Below are 25,054 nucleotides of genomic sequence, written 5' to 3'. Positions count from 1 at the left end.
AAAGTGTTTAAAACGTTATTTCTGTTGATCCAAAGTGCCTCCTCATAGGAATTCACCCTTAGGAAATAATCAGAATTATAAATAAAGATTTATGACAAGATGTTTAGTTAACTGTGATGCATTATAATAATAAAAATGGAAACAATCTAAATATATGACAATAGGATAGTGGTTGAATAAATAACAATGTCTCTCTTTGGTGGGATAGTACACAGCTGTTAAAGCTGAACTTTGGAGAAGATTTAATCATATAGACCATTAAAGTTTATTTATTTATCTATGTATTTAATTTATTTTAAAGTTTATTTTTTATTTATATTGAGAGAGAGAGAGAACATAAGTACAAGCAAGGGAAGGGCAGAGAGGGAGAGAGAGAGAGAGAGAGAGAGAGAGAGAGAGAGAGAGAGAGAGAGAGAGAATCACAAGCAGGCTCTGCACTGTCAGTGCAGAGTCTGATGCGGGGCTCAAACTCATGACCCAGAGATCATGACCTCAACCAAAGTCAAGAGTCAGATGCTTACCTGACTGAGCCATCCTGGAACCCCTAGAATTTAAATTTAAAAAGTAGGATAACAACTTTTATATACAATAAACACAATTTTGTAAAATACGAAAGGACCAGATAAATCAACAGCAAAACTGGCTCCTGCTTAAATTACCAAATGCATTTAAAAAAAGTATAAAATGTTGAATACAGGTATCTTTTATGTTGCCTTTTAAATATCTTCCAATTCTGATCAATTAGAATCATATACTCAGTATAGAAAAGTATGTATTGGTATTGATGAGGGAAAAAAAAGAAAAACAAGAGAGAAAAATGACCAGAAAAAATACCTCACTCTGTTAACGGGGTTATCCCTAGGTAGTGGGTTTAAGATGATTTTCCCCCTTCTTTGTGCTTTTCTGTATTTTCCAAATTTTCTTCAATGAACACAGGTTTATACTCAGGAAGACAGATTTATATTAAAAGAGGGGAAATTATCACATTTGTCTACAAATTAGTCCCTATTTGTCTACATCTTAGTAATTTTTTCAGTACAATCCTCTCCAGATATGCTTCACAACCTAGGAGTTCTCTGTTTGTACGTTAACGGGTAGACAGTCTGTAGCACACTGCAGAGGAACACCCCTCTCTTGATGTCGCTCAATGGGATTCCTTCTAGTTCACTCTGAACAGTCTTAGCCATATAGTGACTTATATAGAGACAGTACTATACAGATACAGATACTGTATATAGATATAGTCCCTGCCTGCTTCTCCCCAACATAAAAACATAAATAAAAAAAAATTTCTCCCCACACAAAATAAAAAAGTGTGATGATCACTTTCATGCTAAATGAAAGTGATGGAGGCCAGAAAGCCCGCAAGAAAGCAAGATGCCAAAGGGAAATCACCATGAACGGACTGGAGAGTAGCAGAAAGCACCTTACGCGGCCCAGACTCTGTTTTGAGATGGCTGGGAGCTAGTGTTGGTGGGGAGGGTTAGCATAGGGAAACTAACAGAGAGGGGAGGAGAGAATTAGACAAGGAACTTGCTCCAGACAAAGGGGGAGAGGTCAGAGATTCAATGTTCTTATAGGAATAATAATAATAAACATAATTATGTTAATACAAACAACCATGAAAACAACGAACACTTCTTAGGTGCCAACAATGTGCGTGGTGCCACTACAGAATTAAACCCTCTCAGTTAAACTGTGATCTACATTCTGTCTAAACTCTGGGAAAGACAAGCAGCCATGTGAACAGCCTGGGATGGAAGGAAGTACAAGGGTCTTTATCCTGGTTCAATACTGTTGGTAGGGACTGTGATCTTCTCTGTTTTCTGCTGTGCTCTGACTTGTTGACTCAGAGCTCAGTGCGAGACCCAGAGAGGAGAATGGAGAATGCTAGGAGAAAGTCTGAGGAAGAAGACAATGTAAAGGGATAAGGGACATCTTTGAGATGTTGAGCAATGAAGAGTATGTATAGAAATATAGAAGAATCGATCTGAGAACTTCATGCATGGTGTTTGCATTGGAATCCCACAATGCCAGTGGAAATGGTACTACTTGGAGTCATCTTTGAAAAACAGATAGCTGAATACCCTGCCTGGGGCTAGGAGAGAGGGAGCATTCCAGTGCAGTGGAGGCTGCTGACCTATTCCCCTTGGGGAATTAAGAGTTGTGTATCCAGGGCGGACTCCAGGCCTTGTAGTCCTGAATTGTGCTACGGGAGGAGGACAGTAAGAGTGGAAGCTAACAAGGTCATTGAGTGGGGAGAAAAACAGGTCTTGGAGAAAGCTTGGGGGAGAATGCTGGAGATTACCGGAGAAGAAAAATGAGGGAGGGAATTGGAGAAGAAAGAAGAGGAAAGAATACAGGTGCCCCCTTCAAAGAGGGAGCTCATTGTATTTTTCACCTTCTTGTTTGAAGGTGGATCATCCCGTTTTTCATTTTGCCACCAGGACAGGCCCAAGATTCCAGGCACACATTGTTGAAAGTACCAGATAAGTCAACAAAAGCCTGGCTGCCCAAATTACCAAATACATGGGGGGGGGGGGGGGGAGGGGAAGCAGTAAAGCATAGTGAATAAAATGTTTATGTTGCCCTTTTAAACACCTTTTGATTCGATTCTATTAAAGTCATAAACTCAGTGTAAAGTATGTATTTTTACTGAGGCCCAGAGAGGTTTAAGGATATGGGACTTTATCAAAGTCACACGTGACTTCCTGACTCCCAGGGCAGCTCTCCTGCCAGAGGGGCAGCAGCACCCTCAAACTCCCACTGCTGGCCTGCGCGACCACCTCCGAGGCAGCTCCCTTCCCACGTTGGCACAGACCTGAGGTTCACTTTGAACAAATGCCTCAGCCTTTCTGGATCTTGGTTTCTTCAGCTGCAGCATAACGAATGGCCGCGAATGGCCCTACACCATCTCGGTTTGCATCCCTCAGCTGCTTGCCAGCAAGTCAGCCTATGTTTGACCTCCCCATTCCCTAGAACGGTGTCTTTAAAATGTGGCCCCAGAGCAGCAGCAGCAGTAGTATCACCTGGGAACTTACTAGAAATGCCAGTTCTCAGGCCCACCCCAGACCCTACGGAATCAGAAACCTGGGGGCGGGGCCCAGCAGTCTGTTTTAAGAAGCCTCCAGGAGGCTCTGATGCAGCTCAAGTTTGAGAACCGCTACTCTGAATTGTTTTCTGCCCAGCACTAAAGCGAGGGTTTAACACACTCCTGCACACACACACAGAGGTAACCAACTTTTCTCTACCGCCACTATGCCTCCCTTCCCCACCCCGCCCCCCCACCCCCGCCTCCCCGGAATCCTTTTCCTGCTTCATCATCCCGGGATGATGAATGGAGGTCAGGGCAGGGCGCTGTCAACGCAGGACGCTGCAATCCCTCCCTCCCAACCCCACCCGGTGGGTCGTGGGTCGGCGTAGGTGGCGTGGGGGCTTCCCCCAAAACTGGTTTCTTCATCATTTCTTGACAACCACTGCCCCACTTGGGGGGTGGGGGCGGGGCGTTTAATAACAAAGTTTGCTTTTAATGATTTATCCAATAGTTTGCGGAATGTTTGCTTTTACTGACTTATCCAATAGTTTGCAGAATGAAGACTATTGAGAGAGGGGTGTCAGAAAAAGTCTTGGAGAGAAATGCCTGGGGGAGAGAAGAGAAAGATAGCATATGAGAGCAAGGGTCTGAGGTGAAGCTAAAGAGAAAATGAGGGTCCGGGGGGGGGGGGCGGGAGGAAGGCACAGGACATTGCTCTTGGAATGGGAAAGAGAGACGTTGGGGAAGAGCTCCGGGCTGGAGCTCAACAGAAAGAAAATGGGCGTTAGGAGAAAAACTGAGTTTGGGGGACTTTTTTTTTCCAGCTTCCTTTCCTTTCCAAGAGTTTTTCTCTGCTCCATTTTGCTCCTCCCCCTCCTCCCCGCCTCCTCTGCTCCCCCTCCTTCCCCGCCTCGCGCGGCAATGGGAGGCTCCTAGGCAGGAGAAGCAAAAGAAGGAATTGTTTGCGAGTTCAGTCATCCAAAAAAGCTTCTTCCATATGGAGGGACCGGGTGCGCCGGGCGCGGCGTCCCCTGCCTTGTCCTCCTGCTGCTGCCGCCGCCGCCGCGACCCCCGCTTCCTGCCGCAGGGACCCTGAGCCCCGGCCCGCCAGTGTCAGCCTCCGGGCGCGCGCACGCACACTCACCCTTGCACACACACACACTCACTCACTCACGCCCGCCACAGCCACACGCGCCCGCACGCGCCCTCCCTCCCCGGCCGGCAACTTCTCGGGCCGGGGCTCCTTTGTTGCTCCCGCGGCGGCCGCTCTCCGGTTTTGCGAGTCCCCTGGTGTCACCGTGCGGGTTGTGTGTCCTTTCGGCGCGGTGCTGTGCGGCTCCCACCGCGCCCGCCACGCCGGCCCCGGACGCCGCTCGCCCTCCCCAGAAGCTGCCTCACCAGAGGTGAGTCACGTCGCGGAAGTTTGTTTTCTTTTCGCAAAAAGTTGTGTTCCTGAGTTGGTGGGGGCGGGGGTGCGGGAGGCGGCCGCAGGCCCGGCGAACCCCAGGGAGCGCCGTCGGCGGGAGCGGGTCCCCCGCGGGGGCTGCGGCCGAGGCGGGCGCGCGGGGCGCGGGGACGCAGGAGTTGGGGCGAGGCGGGCCGCGGGACTGCCGCAACCCGGCCCGGGCAGCCGCATCTGGCTCCCTGCGGGGCGATGTGGCCGTCGTTCCCGGAAGCCTGTCGGGTGGAAGCGGGGCCCGGACCGCCTCCGAAACTTGCCCCGAGGAGGCTTGACACCCGGCCTCCTGCTCCGGGAGCCGGGCGGCCACGGCGAGAAGCAGAACCCGCGGCAGAAGCCGGTGGCCTGTCCGGCAGAGCGGGTCATCCTCTGGGCGTTGGCCAGGAACACCGAAACGAGGCGCCGAACGGACCCGAGCGAAACAGCCCCAGGAGAGCATCGCCGGCGGAGGGGCGCGAGGGGCGAGGCTGCGGTGGGGTGTCCCGGGCTGGGCGTGGGGAGCCCCGGGCTGGGCGTGGGGAGCGTGAGCGTTCCTTCTCGCGCGCGGCGTCCGCCTGGGGTGGTGCTCCTAGGTTTTGCCGGTGTAACTGTGAGAGGTGGGGAAATGAACCTCTGGAACAGGTGGGAAGGGGCCGTAGGGAGGGCCGAGCGACCCAGGCACGAGTTTCTGCAGGGGTTTTGAAGGCCTGGCTTAGCTTCAGGGGGCCAAGTGTTAGTTAGCTCTTCCGGGGGATGGGCCAGTTTGGAGGGGCAGGGGGCAGACAGACTTGGGGGATTTGTTTGGTTTTGTTTGGGGGATGGGGGTGGCAGTGGCAGGGTTACTGGGAAGGTTGTTGAGTCCTTCCAGAGATGTGGCAGTGGAGCTAAGAATACCCAAACCACACACCAGTAATCCTAAGCAGGCACTTCATGGGCGTGGTGGGGTATTCTGTCGCTCCCCCACCCCCTCTGAGCAAGTTCAAATGGGTTCCAAGAACTTTTTGACTCAGTTACCTCTTTGACTGGACTGAGTGACTTCCAGGCCCTTGGGCCACCCCCCTTACCCTGTGCCCAGCTCACATTTGTCACCTAGTTCTTTGTTGTCCAGAACTTTGCAGACGCTGGACATCGAATAAATGGGATTCTCAAAATTCTTGACTACGCAAATGTTTTTGATTGATTCCACAACTGGGCCCTAAACCGCTCAGCTCTGTGATGGTTTTTTTCGTCCCTCTGGTTACAGCCAATAAATCAATCTCCATTTCCTCAAGGTCACCGTGGACGATATTATAACACAGTCTTGTTGGACTGAGGTGGGGGCTGGGGCACCTATACATCTGGGCGCCCTGTTTTCTGAACTTTACTTAAAGTGAATCTGAGGCAAGAGCTTTGCTGTTTTGAGGTGTGTACCAGGTTTCCCAAGAACGTTTCTGAGGTCTTATAATTGGCACTTTTTAATGGTCTCATAATTGAAACCCAGGAGGTTCCCGTGGTAATCTTGAAGCACCTTGGGGTCAGTGGGACAGAAGCAGGGTGGAAACAGCAGTGGAGTTATGATTTTCCTGCCAGATGAGTTTTACAGTGAGTTTATGCAAGAGGTAGAAATGAAAGAGGAGTTGCCTCACTGTGCCACTTTGCTGACACTGCCCACCACCCCCCCCCACCCTTTATTACTCAGTTTGGCCCTTTCAGGAGACTGGAGGCTGTCTATTCCTATGAAATCTGAGGGTTGAGAACTCAGACAGTGTCCCTTTCATCCTCTTTCAAGAGATCTGAGAATGCAAGAGACATTTCCTCAGGAGAAATTGCCCAAGACACAGGCTTTGGCTTTACTCTGGAGAGGTTGCTAGAGGCGGTGGTGATTGCTCCTTGGCCATAGGTGTGGGTGGGAGACAGAGGACCCTGCTTAGCTGTTGATTGGTTTGCCAGCTTGTGATAAGATGGTGATTTATGTTCCTTTCCATCCTCCAAATGGATTTGGAGATTTTCCTTTCTTTGAAGTGCTCTTTGAAGTGTTTGGGCTCCTACCTCTCTTCGGCAACTTATCTGTGGTTTCCATTCCCTAAGAAGGAGTAGGGGACTTTACTCATTAAATAATTCAGTGGGCTTCCTCAGGGACCCCCAGGGTTTAAGCAAGAAGACAAGAAGCGAGCCTGGTGGTCACAGTATTCCACGAGACCCTATGGGGTCTGGGTTCAGATTTCAGCAAAGTCCCTGATAGGGTTAATGAATAAGGGGTTTTCTGTCTGTCTTTCAAACAAGTAGGAAGAAGCTGAAGAAGAGCCAAATGCACCACTTAATTGATGTCCAGTACTTTCTGGCCTCTGAGTAAGGAAGTATTAACTTGGCATCGAAGGATATTATACATTTGAAGTCTGCTTTCTGGAGAAATCAGAGAAAGGGGAAGGGAATGGAAATTGGGAAGGCAGAGGAAAGAAAGTGATTTGTTACATTTAAAAAATCTAATAACTTTATCATTTACAACTTCTTGTCATCTCCATACTTCAATTCAGCAAACATTTCTAATATACCAGACCCTGGGCTGGGAGCTGTCTTGTCCCAGGAGAATAAACTTTCTTAGTCAAAGGGTATTTCTCCAAACTAAATCCTCCCCCCTGCCCCCAATTTTTGTTTATTGCACAGCATCTACTAATAATTAAAAAATGGTTTTTTGAGTGACCCGCATTCCTATACAATAGCACAACTCAATTTTCATCCATGTGCATACGTACTTTTCACACAGTTGTGATAAAAGTATAGACCTCTTTGTAGTCAACGGTGAAGCATCTAGAGATTTTTGTCCAAAGACTCACAGAGAACAGATATGTCCAGCCCACTTCTCCATTGGTGGGAACAACCTAAATCCTAAGAGTGCTCCCACATGGAGTCTTTACGTGTAGTATTTTCATCATTTATGAGGCTGAATCAAATATCTGGGACTGAGGGAGGTGGAATGGAAGAGGGTGTTTTTAATCTACAAATCGGTGTTTACAGAAAGCCTCTCTAAATAGGGCTTTTGCCTCCTTGGAGCCCTCAGGGTTGGTAATGGGTAGAGAAGGGGAGGAGGAGGGCAGGAAGTAGGGGTTAGAGGATCCATCACAAGTGGCACTGCCCTGGGGATTAGGAAACTTGGGTGGGAGCCCTGGCTCTTCCTGTGGACTCCGTTCACACTGACTCAAACCACTGAACCAACTAATCGATCCCTGCATCCCCACTGCCACTGTGTTAGCCTCCCTCTCCAAGCTTGCCCATCTATCGCCTCTTTTCCATGCCTGCTACCACCATCCTTCTTCCTGCCCTTGACAATTGGTGCTAGACTCCCCGCTGGCTACCTATCACACCATCCGTCCTCCATCAGTCCCATAAACAAGTCACCACCCAGCTTAAAAACAGCCTAAGTCTACAATCCAGATTTCTTAGCCCTCTCACACGTGGCACTGTCCCACCTCATGATACTAATACCTTACTAGGAACGTTCTGCTCCAGCCCAAACCTATCTAGTAGCTGACCCTTGATTTTTGCTGGACTCATTCCTTGCTTGCTGCCTTAACACCCCAAACCCCTTTCCTATAAGCCCACCTTGCTTTGTATGAGACCTCCTAATGTATTCTTGAGAGGTGTTTATGAGTATTGATAACAATGGATTGCCGGATGCAAAGGTAATGGTTTTATAAGATCAGACTTTTTTCAGTGTGATCATTATCCTTTAATCCATTGTTCATTTCGTTTCTACAAGGGGCCAGGTAACTGGAGACTTAAGGAAGACTAGGGTCTCAGAAAAACTGTTTTTTTCTGTTTTCTTATTTATAAAAGGGATTAATAAGGAAACACTATGCTTTATAGCACCGCACCTTATGAAAAGCCAGTACTCCAGAGCTGTTTATTTTGTTGTTCAAAAGATAAGACACTTCTCTTTTTCCCCAGTCCCAGCACGAACTTCCTGGAACCCATGACCCATGAAGTCTTGTCAACACTCACACCATCTGAGGGTAGCAGCCATGAAGTAGAAGAAGCAGGTGAGGTTTTCTGCCCACAGTCTAATACCTCTGGCCTATCGGGTCAGTCATACTTTTTCATGTTTTGTGTTGCCACTTGAGGATAGAGTACTTCTCCATCCTTTAGTATTAGGAAGGGTCTGGCTCTGAGTGGAATCTGGACCAAACAGATCAGTGCTAGTTCATTTCAGATGCTTTTTCAGTCAGAGCCTATGGGGACCTCTTTCCCCTGGAGTGGCTGTGTGAATCTCCCTTTCCTTGAGGCAACTCTGTTTGACATGTTGGCCACAAACCATTTACTATGGAATTTGGAGTCTGAGGCTCCTGTGGAAAAGTCCTGCTTAGGTCTGGGTGAGGAGAGCCCTGTGTTTATGTCTCTGTCAGTGGTATTACAGCGAATGCCTTGTGATCTGCTGTACTGGGCAGTGTTTATCTCACAAAACCCAGAGGGATTCTGTGTCATCCCGACTTTTGAAATAAGGTTAGGAAATAATAATTCTCCTTTCCTAATGGTGAATTTGGCCTTATCTTCAAAGAAGCTCTTTGATGTTTGGGATAGGATTATTGGGCAGCAGAGGAAATCATAAGAGAAAGATCAGAGCCAATAATACACAGTCAACCTCATTTGGTTGCCAGAGAAAATGTTGAGGAAAGTCTCAACTAGTCCTCCTGGTAAGTAACAGGAAAGCACATAATATGGCCAGGGTAAGTGGGGCTGAATAAAAAAAATAACTCAAAAGGAGCTGAACAGCAGAAAGTATGGCAGAGGAATGTTTGTTCTTCTCTAAAATGAGTTTGGATGGCATTGGACAAGACGGGGGTGGTGATGTGTGTGTAGGCTGGAGCCTTCATCCTCTCAGCAAGCTTTTATTGGGTACTTGCTGTGTACCTGGGATCCATACTGGAGCCCACGCTGTCCAGAATTCCATCACTGAAGGGAAAGCAACGCTGCAGTGCAACCTGTAGGGTTACAGTACTTGGACAGGGTCAGTTAAGAAAGGCTTCTTGAGGGAGGAAAGTCAGCGTCTCAGATGATGTCTTAAAGGCGGAGATGGGACTGGTCTGCCATCTGTGACCTCTGCTTGTAGGTGCTGTTCATTATTTTCTCCCTGAAGACTCACTTTTCCTCAGCAGATGATAGGCCGAGGTAGTCTTGAGACAGGCGATGGCAAGTTCAGGGTAGTTTTGTTAGTTTCAGGAAAGTTAAAAACAGGCAGTTCTTCATTGAATACAAATCTCAGAAATTCGAGCCTTAGACAAGTTTGTAAAACCAGTTACGGAATAGCTTTCGGGGGGGAAAAGGAGAAACGTGTGATTTGTTTTTTTCTTTCTCATCTATGTCAGATTTCCGCTGAGAATTTTAGAAACACATGCCTGAACTCAGCTTTTTACCTTTGAATTTCATTTGCCCTTTATTCTACTGTCTGCACTAGGTTTGCTAACTCTGAAATCACTCCCAGAGTAGCCAGTGAGGAAGTGTTTGTTTTAGGGACAAATAAAAACCTCCTTGGCTGCAGAGAGGTAACGATCATAAGCATGGGAGCTACAGGTAAGAAGAAAAGGGCCTGTCGAGGTGGCTGACCTTGGAGGTCCCCCCCAGGCAGGGCTGGACTGGACTCTTGAACAGAACCCTCCCCCACCTTCCCTGGTCCTGCCAGGATTTTTCCAGAGTAGTTCCAGCCAAGTGCCTTTACTAGTCTGAGTTTACCTAACATTACAATCACAGCAGGTTTATTAGGTATGGGTCACAGTTAATTGGAGAGGAAAATTGGGGGGTTCTGGGTTTATTACTTTTCTATGAAAGTAGAGGCTGCTCTTAATTATTTCCCAGATCATCCCTGCTACTTGACTCTCTCTGCTCGCTAATACCTGTCAGCCCACAGCAGTGCTATGGTAGCTCTGCCTTTTTTATGTACCTGTGTCCACGTGAGGGGGATTTCATAATGCAGTCAGTCAGCACAGTGAGACCACATAAAGCAATGGAAATTCACGGTTGTTTACCTCTGTCATTGCGAGTGGATGTCTTGCAGTGAACAAGTTACATAAAAATGCACTGTGTCATATAGCCAAGAGTTAGATTCTAATGACCCTTCCAGTGTGCAGGCCCTCCAAGCAATCACCTGCAACCTTCCTTGAGCCCACTGGCGGTCTGCTGTCATGAAGGCTGCGTTAGCTTCAGGCGAAAGCCTCACAATCAGGTGCTTTGCATTCTGTAGCCTTGTGTTACAGAGATGGAGGTTGGGTGGTTGGGCCCAGCTTTCGCCTGTCTGGACTGTGGCAGTTTGCCAGCAAGTTTCACTGGGTGGTCTTTGACAATGGGAGAGGGGAGGAGTGGGGGAGCTCAGCTCTCCTGCCCAAAGGGGAACAAGAAGGTTGGCAACCAATGCCCCGTCACCGAAACACCACCAAAGTCTTGAGCAGTGGTGAATAAAATGGAACAGGTTGCTGAGGGCGGTGTTGTGAAGGAGTTCATTTTTGTACCCCCCCCCCCCGATTTTATAGACGGAGCCTTGCGTTTATGCGGTGAGACCCCCTCAAGAGGGTGAGCACACACAGTGGCAGGTACCCTTTATCACAGGAGGGGAGAATTACTGTTCTCACCTCGTCACTCAGGGAATCAGCTGTGGACCTAGAGGGCAGGCTGAGATCCTTGAAGGCCAGTGCCAAGGAGGCAGCCCCACCTGCCTCTCCCGTCCTTCCGGAGACATGGAGAATGATAGCTGCCTTTAGTGGGCCCTGTGTACCAGGCCCTGTGCTAATTCCACAGGCATTCTCCCTGCACCCCCCACCCCCACTGTCCTGTGGAGACAGGCAGTGTGATCTTGTTCTGCAGACAAGGGGCCAAAGCTTGAAGCACTGGAGTGACTTGTTCTGCCCCCACAGCCATTAAGTGGCAGAGCCAAGGTTTCGTTGCAAGACTGCTGACTCTAAAACTCAGGCTCTGCAGGAAAAGAAAATGCCCAGTCTCTCCCCCTAAGCAGAGCCCCCATAGCTTGGGGCTGTTTCCTTTTCAACTAACAAAGTGGAAGGGGCAGGTGGGGGCCTTTATGAGGCTTGCCTTAAGAGACACGAACTGAAACCTGGGACCACAGCTGGAAGGTTTTGACCGGGGCAGCAGCACAGGGGAAGCCACGCTTTGTCACGCAGCTCCCGTCAGGCTTTGCAGACAGTTCTGAAAGCCGCCTGCACTTGGGTCTCATCTCGGAACATGTTTCCTGCCTCTCCCCAATCCCCTCCCCTCGCCCCCCCTCGCAGGACATCATCTGAACGGGCTGTCTGAGCCTCCGTGTCCATTGTAGATGCCGGCTGAACCCACTTGCTCCCTGGGTTTCTGCAAGTCTGATCAAGCAGGTCCTCTGTGCCCTCAGTGGGGAGAGGGGGAGAAGGTGCTTGGCCCAGCAGATACTTTTACTGGTCAGGAGAAGTGGCAGCTTGTACAGAAAAATAGCCTGGGGAAGGAGGTAGCAGCTCTGACAGACAGGTAACTGACAGGAGATGGTACCTTCCAGGCAAATACTCCCAGGACAGCCAGCGGAAAGAATTCTACAGGCAGTTACCTGCAGGAGAGCACAACAGACCTCTCCCTACTGGCTGAGGGGAGTGGTGGAGATTTGGCTGTGGACTCATAGCTGCTCTTAGTTGCTTGTTTTTCTTTAACAAATGTGGATAGCCTGAAGCCAGGTGGGGCAGGGGAGGGGGGAGGAGGAACGACACAGGACACTTGGGTTTAAGAAACAATTATGCAAGACACCAGGGTGGCTCAGTCAGTTGATCATCTGACCCCTGATATCTGCTCAGGTCATGATCTCACAGTTCTTGAGATCGAGCACCACGTTGGGCTCCGCGCTGAGAGCACAGAGTCTGCTTGGGATTCTCTCTCTCCCTCTCAGTCTGCCCCTCCCCTGCTCACTCTCTCAAAATAAATAAATAAACTTTTTTTTTTTTTTTTTAAAGAAAGAAACAATTATGTGACCAACTTGTCGGGTAACTGAGAGGAGTCCCAGAAACTGAATGAAACTTTACTCCTCTGTCCCCACAGAGCTGCCTTTTAGAGCACTATTGGGATGCAGAGAGAGAGCACAAGAGAACGCTTGGGATTGAGAATGTTTCTGCTCACATCAAAATCCCAAGTCCCCTGGCATCTGTGCTCTCCCAAGATGAATTAGGGGACAAGGCATGCTGGGAACTGGCCAGAGGTCAGAGTGTGGGCCTATGGGCTGCATCTGCTTCTGGGGTTGGGTGGGTTTCTGTTTTCTGAGGGCAGGAGCCTGGACTAGAGGTGATTCATCCTATTACCAGAAAGCCTTCCCCATCTCCGGACAAGCTGTCTTTCCCCCTCTTGCAACAAGAGGCAATGAGGGGGTCTCAGGGCCTGTTGGGAGTTGGGAGAGGAAAAGATCTCATGGCCAGGGGATCCTGATTACCATTCTTCCTGAGAGAGGAATAACAGAGGAATCTGGGGAGTGTCTGGGGCATCCCCTCTAAGAGGACAGAGGAGAATCTTATTAGAAGGTTGTTCAGGAGGGAGCGGCATTTCAGGACCACTTCCAGGTTGGAGATGTGTGGCATCCTGGTTAAGTGTGGGCCTTGGAACCAGACGGGCCTGGGTTTGAATCCTGGCCTTGCCAATCTCTAGGTGTATGACCCTGGACTAGTTATCTAGACCCTGAGAATCCAATCTCTTAAGGTTGTAGAAAGGAAGCAAGATATGGCATATAATGCATATTAACTGCATTGTGAGCATTCAGTAGAAGGCGGCTCTTAGGAGGAAGGGAAAGAATAGGAGAGAAGAGCAGTGGAAGTGGGGGTTATTGAGGAATCGGGTGGCTAGAAGGGTGAGTAGGTAGAGGGCTGCACTGAGGGAAGGCCCACTGCTGAAGGCTCTGCAGAGATACAGGAATGAGAAGATGGGGACAGAGGAGCCCACAATAGGGAAAGGCCCTTAGGTACCAGTCCTCAGACCTGGTCAGTAGGAAGAGAATCCTCACCCAGTTGCCTCCTCTGCTTCTCTCCAATTCAGCACCTTCCATGCTACCAGTGAGGCCAGAAACCTTGGAGTCCTCTTTGACTCTGGCCTTTCTCTCACACTGCACTTTAAATTGGCAAATAATATTGGCTTTGCCTTGAAAATGTATCCAGAATCTTGCAACTTCTTACCACCCTGGTCTGGTCTTGTATCACTTCTTACCTGGGCTGTTACAGTAGCTTCCTCAGGGTTTTCCCTGCTTCCACTCCCATGCCCCGACCTCAATACACTTTAGTCTGTCTACAAGCTCAACTTCCCGCAGAGCAGAGCAGCCCAGAGCAACCGGAGGAGGTCACTTCCCTGCTCAGAACTCTCCAGGGAGTCCTGTTTAATTCAGAGAAAAACTAAAGCCTCAGTGCCCTCAGCCCCACCCCCTGCAGCTCTGCCCTCACCTTCCCCCAGCCCACTCCGCGGCCACCCCACCCCCACCTGGGCCTCCTTGCTGCCCCCCCCCACCCCAGCTGAGCAACTTGCTTTGCCTTCTGCAATGAACCTGAACCTAGCTGCTCTTTATTAACTCATGGTTCTGTCTCCCTGCAACCTAATTTATTTTCCCTCGAAGTTACCACTTCCCCGACAGGTGTTCATTTGTTCATTTGCTTACTGCCTACTTCCCCTCCAGAATGAAAGATCCATGAAGCCAGGGACTTCTTTTCCCCACTGTCTTCCAAGTGCCTGGAATGGAACTGGGTATGTAATTGGTGTTGTCCCCCCAATTCCCCACCTCCGACCACCACCACTAGTCTGCAGGGCTTTTTAGAAAGGAGTGCAATACGAGTTTTAAACAAAAGTAAATAATTACATATGGATTTATATAAGAAAAATACATCCTGGGTATATGTATAGGGGAGTGTGTGGGAGAGTGATGCAGAGAATTCTAATACTGTTTGAGTGTCTGTTTCAGAAATACCAGGGAGCTGTGTGCTAGGCCACGGCAGAAGTAGCCCAGTTCTTCTTTCTTCCTCAAGGCGATGGACTGCAGTATGGTCCATGGATGTGACAGGTGCCAGCTGTAAGGGGAGCATAAGAATGGCTGTCTCCTCTGCCCTTCCTCATCACTCACTTCACAAGAATTTGTTGAGTGTGTACTTTATGCCTAGCACTGTGCTAAGGCTGGCTAGGAGACGTGGAGAAGCCCAGCTCATTCCCTCATCCCACCAAGAGCTCTACAGTCTAGTTGTTCACCTGGGATTTCCTAAGTGTGCCCGGACAATCCATTTTACCGCTCCCTTCCGGTAGCACAGGGACCAGAGTTGCATTGGAGCTCTGTTGAATCGGGTTTGGAACCACAAGCCAGGGACATGAGGAGCATGTGATGAATTTGAGAATAGTTCTGTTCCCTACACGCAGGAGGCCTGGTGGGTGTCGGGCCCCATGCTAGGCACTCAGGCCACAGAGATGGTCTCCGCTGCTGGAGAGCTGACAGCCATGTACAAGGGACAGCATGATTTGGGTGTCTGCCCAGAGGGAGATAGTTCTGACTTCAAATTGCATCTCAGTCATTTCTGACTTGCTTCTAGATTTAGAAGCTTGAGGAAGAATAAAAATAGGGATAAAGATCCCAGAAGGTCTTGTGCTGACAACAAATGTGCCTGAGAAATTACACTATCAGGATCCCCAGACCCAACATCTGCAGCATCTCAGGTTACTGAAGGCTTGAGCTTCCTCCTCTAGTTTTTAATTTTTTTTTTTAACATTTTTTAATGTTTGTTTATTTTTGAGAGAGAGAGAGAGAGAATGAGAGAACAAGTCCGGGAGGGGCAGAGAGAGGGAGACACAGAATGTGGAGCAGGCTCCAGGCTCTGAGCTGTCAGCACAGAACCCGACACGGGGCTTGAACCCACAGAGTGTGAGATCATGACCTGAGCCGGAGTCAGACGCTTAACTTACTGAGCCACCCAGGTGCCCCTTAATTTCTTAACTCTGAAAAATTAATGGCAATTTTAGGTTTACAGAAAACATTAAGTGAAAAATATAGAGTTGCCACATACATCTCACCCCCAGAACAGTGCCCATATTATTGACATCAGATGTTGGTACAATACATTTGTTACGATTGTACAGTTGATAAGTCAACCTAGATCCATTATCAATAACTAAAACTCATGGTTTACGTCGACTGTATTATACATTGTATGGGCTTTGGCAAATGCATAGTGACCAACTATTCACCATTACAGTGTCATACGGAATACAAGTCTCGCTACCTAAAAATCTCCTGTGCTCCACTCATGAGGCCCTCCCTCCTTCCATTCACCAATCCCTGGTGACCATTGCTCCTTTTTACTGATTGTCTTTTCCAGATTGTCATGTAGTTGGAATCACACAATGTATAGTGTTTCCAGGTCGGCTTCTTTTACTTGGCAAACTCTTCCAGTTCTAAACATGACCTTCTGTCCCCTCCCCCTCCCCCATGTACATCCATGTGTCTGGAGTAAGAGGGGTTGGCAGGGGAGGGTTCCAAAGCCTTGTGCTGATACCCAGCTGACCAGAGCCAGCGGGTCCTATCCCTTCGTCATCTCCCAGTGAACATGCCTGACCCTGGTGCTACCGGAGTTTAGCCCAGGCTAGTAAACTGTCAGGAGCTGCCTGTGTTTGGGTTCCACATCTGGAAGTATCAGCTGTGCAGACCTTCCTGTCCCATTCCTAAGTAGAGGCAGGAGGAGCACATGGGGCTGTTTGTCTTCCTCCTCAGTAGTTTGTTTTACTTGCTTTGGAGCCGGGTAGGAGGGTGGGGAAGTGAGCTTCCCCCAGGCAGGCAGCACTCCTTCACACCCACATCCGCTGGCCGGCCACACGTCCCCCAGCCTCTGCTGCTGTCAGCCCTGCGCAGGTCCCAGCGGTGTCTGCGCTGAGCCCTGAGAGCAAGCACTGGGGCCTGTTTTGTGGTCGTTTGGGAGGAAGATGGGTAGGGAGCAGAGAGACTGAGAACATTTTCCCTGCCCAGAGAGGTTTCCTTCCTGAGTCAGCCTGGCAAGCCAGGATTCCATGGGAGCTGGAGGCAGGAACCTCAGTATTCCGTGCACTCACCAGTCACTCCAAACAGGAAGGCGCTCTGGGGGAATAAGTGGTAATGATGGATATTGTAATGGAAGCAGAAGGAGGGAGCCCCTTAAATCCCACTCAAACCAGGGCCCCAGCTAGGGGAAGGAAAGCACATGTGAATGGGGTCCTGTGGGTTATCTGGTTGAACTTGGCTGAGAAGTTTCAGGGACTGAGGAAAGGCGGTTACTAGGTACAGAGAGTTACAACCCTGGGGAACAGGAAGTGAAATTTAGACCCCAGGTTTCGTTGCTTCCTGTCTGGAATAAACACCGAGCTGAGGTCAGCTAGAACTCTCTCGTGCTGAAGGACTCCAGCCAGGTGTGTCAGAGTTCACAGTGAAGGAACAAGAAGACTCTGGCTCCCCTGGAAGGTCAGCTTTTGGACTATGGAAATTCCATGCTGATGGTCCATGCCCATAGCCCGTCCTCCTCTGGTTTTCCTTTTTCACCCAGTCCGCCACCTTCCATTCTGTATCCTGATCAGTGACTCGCTAAAGAGCCCCAGGTTGCCATACATTGGCTCTGCCGAGTTGTCCCGGTGCAAGTAGAGACTAATAGTGTCGGTCCCACGTTTGCCACTAAGATTGTGAGCACAATTGCAATGGAGTGTAGGATACTCTCTACAGGCAAACTGCCCTTGACTTTGTTGTTAACTATGGATTCAGGGTAGAGCGTCCTGGCCTTTTGTCTTCCTGGGTCTCATTCCAGAGCCTAGGAGGCTGGGACAGTGATTACTGACCATCAACACAGGGGGACCCTTGGCCCTTGCCTCAGTTTGCCCAAAGAGGCAGATGACAGAGAGCTGCTGAATCATGTTAGTGTGGGCCCCATATTCCTTACCAAACCCAGCCTTCACCCCTGCTTCCCTCCTAACATTCTGTCCCCACAGGAGGTATAGTGAGAGTCCTGAGGAAAAGAATCCCAGAGCAGCTTCTGTAGGTACATGCTAAGTAGAGTGTGTCTAGTAGCTGGGGCACTTTTCCTGAACCAAGAGATAAATATCTGATCTGCTAAAGCATTTGGGTTTTGGGGTTTTTTCCTACTGATTTGTGGGTGGAGGAAATCTCGGGAAGGTTGATTTTATAGCCTTTACTAAAATATAAATTTATAAATGCAATGCATTTAAAGTGTATTTATTTATTTATTTATTTATTTATTTATTTATTTATTTATTTAGAGAGTGAGAGCAGGGGAGGGGCAGAGAGAAAGGGAGAGAGAGAGAATCCCAAGCAGGCTCCATGCTGTCAGTGCAGAGCCCAATGTGGGGCTCAGTCTCACAAACCATGAGCTCATGACCTGAGCTGAAATCAAGAGTTGAATCCTTAACCGACTGAGCCACCCAGGCACCCCTACGATGCATTTAAAAAAAAATCACCTTGGGGCGCCTGGGTGGCCCAGTCAGGTAAGTGTCGACTTCGGCTCAGGTCATGATCTCACAGTTCGTGAATTCGAGCCCCGCATCGGGCTCTGTGCTGGCAGCTTAGAGCCTGGAGCCTGCTTCAAATTCTATGTCTCCCTCTCTCTCTGCTCCTCCCCCACTCACGCTCTGTCTCTCCTTCAAAAATAAATAAAAACATTGATAAAAAAAATTTTTTTTTAAATTACCTTTAGGATAAGGAATGGCATTCTATACAGTGGGGATCGTGCCAGGACCTCCCAAGATGTGATTGCCTGTTAGTACGGGATGCTCAAGGAGGCACAGCATGGGCTTTACTCAATTTGGGGAGCTTCAGCAAGTGTTCGTGGAAGAAAGTCTCTGGTGCAGTCTGGGTCTTCTCTAGTACTTTCCAGAGCAATATGCAGAAACCCAGTTTTACCCACTGCCACTCTCCTGCCCTCTTTAGAAAAAGCCAGCCTCAATGGTAGTGGAACAGGGAGGCTCCTTATTAACTGTGCTTTCAGAGTCAGAAAGTGTAGAGGAATAGCATGCCAAATTGAGCTGGAATCCTAAGCAGGCAGAACTAATTTTCCCCGCATGGGAAATGAACAAAAATTCCAGTGCTAACATCCTCGGTCTGCATGGGGGAAAGGCAGTGAGACCTTCTTTCTTTGCATCTCAGACAAGATGGGGTATGTTTCGCTGCCCCAGGATGGAGGGTCTGAGCTGTCTCCCTAGTGTGAAGCATGCCATCCTTTGGACCTCATCATGCCCACAGACTGCTTCTCTTCAGTCGCTTAAGGTTTCATTTCATACAGCCAGCAGTTAGCCTTGCTTGAGAGCAGTCTTATTTATGCTTCTTCAGGCACTTTCCAGGTAGGCCCAAAACACGTTCAAAACCATGAAATAGTGGCCTAAATTTCAGTTGATCAGTCAACAGATTATTGAGCACTGAGCCTGCTGCCCACAAGACACTTCTAACCTAGATTATGAATATCTCTGAAATCCAGACAAGAGGTCATTTCACATTGAATTGCATTATCTTCATTCTCTCATTAGAAAAGTGCTTGGTCTGAGTACTCCTCATTCTCCTCCTCCTCCTCCTCCCCCCTCCTCCTCTTCCTCCCCCCCTCCTCCTCTTCCTCCTCTTCCCTCCCCTCCCTCTCCTCCTCCTCCTCCTCCCCCCCTCCTCCTCTTCCTCCTCTTCCCTCCCCTCCCTCTCCTCCTCCTCCTCCCCATTATCATCATCATCGTTATTACTTTGGCTTGAGATAAATGGCCAATTTGGAATTCTTACGCAAGAGCCAATATTCTTAGAGCATTTGGCTATTTAGAAGAGTTTTGTCAATTATGATATGCTTGGGAATTTTATAGTAGAGAAAGAAATGGAGGCCCAGAGAAAAGTGATAGATTCAGAAGTTCAAACCAGTTTTCTTGATGGTCTTTTTTTCCTGGACCTTGAGGCATCTGCACTTGGTTAGTTCTGCAGTCAGAGAAAAGCCAGCCAGAGAAGTTGGGGACGTATTGCTGGTGAGGGCACATTCTGGACAGAAAACCCCAGAAAGGAGACAGAGGGCATGGGGATGGGGGGATAGTCAGTGAGCTCTGGGTCTCTGCACCAGAGAGCTAGGGAGATGGGCTCTGCAGGTCTCCCATGGCTGTGGCCAGCGGTCCCCTTTCAGGGATGGGGCTGCCTCTTTGGCCCAATACTGGGGAGACTTTCAAGGTCAAAAAGAACAACCCTCCTCCACCAGAACCTGAGCACTCACTGAAACCTGCTTTTGAAAATGCTGTTTGGTTAAACCAAGAGGACATTTGGAGGTTAGTGGCTAGGTGAGGGGTGGGGAGGCGGTTCCTGGAAGTTAGTGTGGGATTGGGAAGGTTTGAGAAGTTCTAGTTATCCTTTGGGAAAAAAAAAAAAAAACAAGTTTCATTATTATTTGTTTATTTAAAACTCAAGCACACAAAAGCGGAAAGAATCGTATCATGGACCCCATCTACCCGTCATCTAGATCATCACCGTTTTCAGGACAACGAGGTGCTTTACTTTGCTTTCATGAGTATCCTATGTGCCAGATGGGACAAGGATGGGTGCCACAAGATTGCTCTTTCAAGAAGATGTGTGTGATCCAGTGTCCCCACCCGCCTCACAGTGGTGGGGAAAGGAAGGAACACCTGCCTGGGGCAATCAAGTATGATTCCCAGTTGTTCCGTGGGCTCTGAGATGCTTCTGTGTGACTTCCTACCAGATGCTGAGCTCTTCGAGCCCAAACTTTATCTCTGGATTCTGAGGACCTAGGATCGAATGGGTGTTCAGTAAACATTGACTGACTTGTAAGGCAAGTCATTCCGTGAGACAGGGAGGGAGGGGGGCTTCCATCTGGGCAGAGTGCTTAGTTCACCGTTTGGGGAGCACTTCACCCAAAGTGGGCGGATGGTAGGATTCAGAATTGGATAAGGCATGATTATCTGAACCTGGGGAATCCTGAGCGTGTGGAGGGTTAGACGTCATCATTCTAGAGGGAAGGGGCTCCTGCTTTTGCCTAGGAAGAGGGAAAGAAGAATGCAGCAACAAGAAACAACACGAGAGAGCTGGACTGAGGCTTCTCTCTGCCTGGCCCCCGGAATCTGGAGCCCGAGGGCTGTGGGTGTGGTGGAGCGGGCTCTGGGAACGGAGGCTCCAGCCCCAGACCCGTTTCTCTGGGTGGCCACAAACAGCCCACAAGCCGCCTGCACCACCAGGCCTGCGTGTCAGTCCAAGTGCTGTGTTATTTACTGTGGAGTTGGCAAGGAACGGGGCTCCTTCGAGTGTGGGGAATGGAGTCCACTTCCAGCCTTCGCAGTGCTGGGCAGCTCCGCGGCTCTGTGCCCCTCTGGGCAGGGCTGGGGACGTCAGTGGATAGGAAATGGGGTGTTGGAGGAACATGAGGGCAGATGCTGCAAACACGTCCCTCTCAGATCCAACCCTGGGTGTAGCCAGCGGGGGGCCTCCTAAGGCCTACGGCAGACCCCAGGGAAACTCTCTAGGCCCTGACTTTCATCAGTGACCTGCCCCGCCCCACTCCCCGCCTGCTCTTTTTCAGTTTAAGCTCCCAGCCCTGTCCTCCCCTCCCATGCACGCATGATGTGTGTGTTAGTGTTTTAATTTTTATTCTTGGCAGAAGTTAAGACACAAGATGGATTTGGAAGGAGATGAAACCAGTCTGGGTATATGTTGGGCAGCAGCAGCTTCATTCCTGGAGTGGGTGGGCCGTGGAGGGGGAGGGGTTGGGGTGGGGAGCTGTCTCCTCCTCTGGTAGGGACCATACTGAAAATCCTGTCCTCTTTGGGGAAGGCCGGCAGCTAGAGGCTGTTAACCCTTTGGGACATCAACGAGACAGTTCCAGTGGAGCCAGAACCCTCTGGTCCAGTATGGTGTTAAGTGGGTGTGGGAGCCCTGGATGGTCAACGCCTGTCCCACTTCCTGGTGGTCTGTGAGCCCCGGGAGACTGCTCTGCTTTGTGAAGGGAGTCCTCGCTGCTATTTCAGGTTCCGATGTGCAAGCACTAGAATGCGCTTGTGCTTCAAAAATTCCTGTCTTCTGGTAACGTCCCAGGCCCCAGAAGTAGTGGTGATGGCCCCAGACTGGCAAGGGTTACTGTGGCCCAGGAACCTGTTTGAATCTCATTTTCTACCGCGGAGGCTCTCTTGGCCCCCAAAGTAGGTGCTCTTTCCAGTGGTGGCCTCTCCTTGGGTTTTTATTTCTGGGTGAAGAATCTGAAAGTCCAGAAAATATCTGAGGGAATCTAAGAGAAACTTTGAGAAAATGTTTTATTCCTTAAAAATATATTAAGATAATTTTTGGAATCGAAAAAAAATTAGCTTTAAAAATTACAAGAATTTCTTTAAAATAATTTAGTAAGGAACATTTTTGTACAAAATGCTCAATTCCAACGACGGCATCTAATGTAACCAAGGCATTTCTGATAGACGTTCTTTATCAAAATGGTCCCCCAAACCACGGCAGAAACACCCAGTGGTTCCCCAGCTTGGCTGCACCTTATAGTTTCCAGGAAGGAGGTTGGAAATACTGATGCCTTGCCCCCGCCTCCACGGTGGGTTTATATTTATTTGTGTGAGGTGCTTCCAAGGCCTTGGTGTGTTTCAGTGTCCCCAGATGATTCTTCTGTGCAGCCAGAGTTGGCAACCTTCGATCTAATGCTTGTGTAACAACAGGAGGAAGATGAGAGAGGCCAGATTAAGAAGTGGAAGAGTTTTATTATCTCTTGCTGCATGCTGGTGCATAGAACTTGGATCCAGACCCAAAACACTGCTGCCAACTTTTGGATGAGATTCAGGCACTCAGACCTCAGGGCTGACTCTGAGTGGGGTTGGGGGCGACGCGTCTTCAGGAGGAGGTAGATGCAGCAGCGTGCAGTGTGGGACCTGCCAAACCACTCCCTCTGAAAACATAGTAGCTAGAGCATGACTCCGACTCAGAATGACTTTGGCTTTTTCCAGCCTTTCTGAGTTCCTTCTTTGGAAAACGGTTCATTGTCTGTCTGCCTGAAGTGACCGGGAACATCAAGACCCAACAGTCAGAGGAAGGAGAAAAGCCCTGGCTTTGAAGCCTTCGCTTGAGCAAGATGCTTAATCTCTCTAAGCCTCAATCACTGCATCTGTAGAATAGGGATGGAAGTACCGCCTACTTGATAGGGTTTTTAGAGGTTAGACAAGATAATGCATGTGTACACGGTCCCACATGGAGTAACTCAACAGATGGTCGAGTACTTTTCTTTGATTTACACTGACTGATGATTTCTTCTAATTGTAAATATCTGCCTTAATCTCATGTTGCAACACACCTGGTTGGTTCCATTTACTACATCTCAATGAATTTTGATTACATTCACAAATCAGTTAAATTAGGAAATCAGTAATTTAGGAGGAAAAGAGAGTCTTGAAATGTTCATGTGCCCAACACGATAATTTCAGCAAACTAACTTCTTGGTGGATACCTTACAAACCAAAGGAGTTGATTGTTGGAGATAGACACAGGAATCTCTTTGGATACGACAACGGGACAAAGAGCAGTCTTTTTATGGCCCAAGGGGTTGTTGGGTATTGAAGTCCTTGGCCTGTGGGAACATTAAATAGCAGTGATCACATCCTACTTGGATATAGCTTTTTTTTTCAAATTTATCTTTTGAATTACAGAAGTGATAACTACATAGCTAACCACTTTGAATATTTCTGAAACATTTAATGTAAAAAGTACAAATCCCCTAATCTTCAAACATAAATGATGTTAACATTTAAGTGTCTCATGACCTCCAAATAACTATACCCCATATATCATAATGCAATTTTTTAAATTACAAAAATGGAATCATGCTGTTTTACAAGTTGCTTTTGGGATATCTTCCAGGAACCTCTTAGGCCAGCATTTCCCAAAGTATATTTGGTGAAATTCTCCTCACTAATGGTACTCTGAGAAAAAAGAGTAGTGTGGTCAAATAAGTCCGGGCCTGTGGTCATGTAAGTCCAGGCCTGTGGTTAAGTGAGTTCAGACTTCAGTACATACTCTATCCCCCTCTTGGTGATTCATGATACATAACAGCATATTAAAGGCTCTGAAAAGGCCTGTAGTAAAAAAAGAAAGCTAATTAGTTTTTCGTAACATAGCATTTCCCTAAATTTTTTCTTCTTTTTTTTTTTAAGTTTTTTTAATGTTTATTTTTTTTTTGAGAGAGGGACAGAGAGACAGAGTGTGAGCCGGGGAGGGGCAGAGAGAGAGGGAGACACAGAATCCGAAGCAGGCTCCAGGCTCTGAGCTGTCAGCACAGAGCCTGACACGGGGCTCAAACTCATGAACCATGAGATCATGACCTGAGCCGAAGTTGGATGCTTAACCGACTAAACCACCCAGGTGCCCCCCTAGATTATTTTTTCTATCACATTTTAACATCCAGTAGTTTTAATTTTTTCTTTTCAACGTTTATTTATTTTTGGGACAGAGGGAGACAGAGCACGAACGGGGGAGGGGCAGAGAGAGAGGGAGACACAGAATCGGAAACAGGCTCCAGGCTCTGAGCCATCAGCCCAGAGCCTGACCCGGGGCTCGAACTCCTGGACCGCGAGATCGTGACCTGGCTGAAGTCAGACGCTTAACCGACTGCACCACCCAGGCGCCCCCATCCAGTAGTTTTAAAAGTGCCCTTTTAGGCATTCCTCTCTAACGTCTCCTTCACCTGTTTCCCTCTTCCCTCTGTGGCATAATCTTTTGGGGTAGGCAGGAGGAAAGGAGCTCATCTATTCATTTAATCAGCAAATACTGATTGCACTCCTACTACGTGCCAAGCATTGAGATGCATGCTGGGGACACAATCATGAGCAAGATAGCAGGCTCTCTGCCCTCAAAGACGTTCAGTTTCCCGCCTGCGCGGTGATGGGATTAGTCATACCAGGATGGCTTGCACCTGGGAATGGCAGGGGATCCTCTTTGCAGCTGTTGGAGCCCGGGAACAGCAGGCTAGAATTAACCCCACCCCCGCTGCTCCTGACCCTTCACCACGCTGCTCCAATTCCCCACTCTCTGCCCCTGCTATAAATAGTGATGCCTGACCCAGCTGGCAAGACTCCATGTGTTTGCTTACTCTGCATGTGCCAGCCCTGCACTGAGGCCACTGTGCTTTACAAGTTGGGGAGAACTGACGGGAGATGGGGTAGGGGGCTTCCAGCAGAAGCAGGAACTGACAGACGGACCGAGGCGTGCTTCAGGTTTCCAGATGGGTATTTATTTTACATTTTAGGTGATTTAAAAGAGCTGTGTAATTGAGAAAAAGTGGGGGTGGGCTGCGGACTAAATGTGTATATTTGGGGGTCAAGGAAATGGTGATGAAAGTGGGTTTGTATGAGGTCAGATGGGAAAGAAAGTAAACTGTCATGGTTGTGAAGCACACTTCTCAGTTGGAACTGGAGTTGTTTGCTGTGTGGGCACACGTGTGCACACACGTGTGTGTATGCACCTCTGTTTTAGAGGTTGTGAATGCATATGCCCAGAGAGCAAGTGGGGGTGTCTGGCCCCTGAGATATTACCTATTCGTAAGACTCCTTTGTTGAGATATGAGGGATAAATCTGCAATGAGGATCAGACTAAT

At 48.7% G+C, this 25,054-nt stretch overlaps 1 protein-coding gene across 3 annotated transcripts in view; it reads left to right on the top strand.

Moving 5' to 3' along the window:
* Positions 1 to 4,297: 4,297 nt before the first annotated feature.
* The window catches only part of BOC (BOC cell adhesion associated, oncogene regulated), a 72,444-nt gene continuing 51,687 nt past the window's right edge, over positions 4,298 to 25,054 (top strand). For all 3 annotated transcript variants that reach the window (XR_015240307.1, XM_086675421.1, XM_086675420.1), the window contains exons 1-2: positions 4,298 to 4,437; positions 8,397 to 8,493. The gene's annotated coding sequence lies outside the window, so the exon portion shown is untranslated. The remainder of the gene's footprint in view (positions 4,438 to 8,396; positions 8,494 to 25,054) is intronic.

This window comes from Puma concolor, chromosome C2 (assembly GCF_028749965.1).
Source record: "Puma concolor isolate L17-30 chromosome C2, mPumCon1.1.hap2, whole genome shotgun sequence".
Taxonomy (NCBI): Eukaryota; Metazoa; Chordata; class Mammalia; order Carnivora; family Felidae; genus Puma; species Puma concolor.
This window is presented reverse-complemented; position numbering and strand designations above follow the sequence as displayed.